Source organism: Brassica oleracea, chromosome C3 (genome assembly GCF_000695525.1).
Source record: "Brassica oleracea var. oleracea cultivar TO1000 chromosome C3, BOL, whole genome shotgun sequence".
NCBI classification, from domain to species: Eukaryota; Viridiplantae; Streptophyta; class Magnoliopsida; order Brassicales; family Brassicaceae; genus Brassica; species Brassica oleracea.
Window position 1 is genome coordinate 58,051,870 of NC_027750.1, and position 1,052 is coordinate 58,052,921.

Sequence of the window (1,052 nt, forward strand, 5' to 3'; positions counted from 1 at the left end):
TATACTTTAGTCACATTAGGCAATTCCGTAAATTTTATTTAAGGAAATAATAAAATACATTAATGATGAATTTATTGTTAGTTTAATAAAAAGCTTATTATATAATTAGATGGACCAACATATTTCTCTAATGATTCTAAGAATCATTCTAGTGATGACATGTGGCTACAAAAAGAAGTTGTAATGCTTCTCAAATAATATATAGGGGATATCAGTATATCCAAAACAAGACCAATAAAAATAGTATATCATTTGGGTATAACTCGTATATAGAATACATTAACCTGATTTTCCATAACTTTTGGGAAATATAGGGACACCAACTAATAAACATTGGTATACTATAAATATTTAAATGGATAGTCTCTTTATTTTCTATAACCTACTAAAATGGATGGTTCCTATCTTAGATATGTATATTGGACTTCGTCAGTTAATCTTTTACTAAAAATATCGTTATTATTAGTTTAATAATAGCAGAACTTAATTACTTTTCTTCCAAAATAGTAGAACTTTAAGGTATGAAATCTGCGTAATATTTCCTAACTTTTCAATTAGGAAATTCATTTAGTGAATTATCAAGGCACGTTCTTTGCCACAAAAAAAAAACTCTTAACTTCTTAGAACATCTCCAAAAAAAAGCTCTATGTAATTTTTTGCTCTCCAAAAAGTAATTTAAAAACTTCAAATTTAAAATTTTATATTTTTATTTACATTTTGATATTTACAATTATATATCATATTTATGATTTTTAAATATTTTTTCTTTATCCTTTTAATCCTTACAAATTTATATCTCATAAATATTTTAAATATGTTTTTATAAATTTAAAATTTACACATAAAATTAAATAAAAGCTTTCAAATAAGATTTAAAATATTTTTAAACTAGATTTAAACAACAACAATATTATAAAGAAACTTAATAATTCTTTTAAAAATAAGGTACATGAAGACATAATTTATCATATGGTAAAAGATGAGAATATCTAATTTTTAACAATTTTTAACTCGTAATCTACAAATTAAAAATAAAGAGAGTCATTTAGACT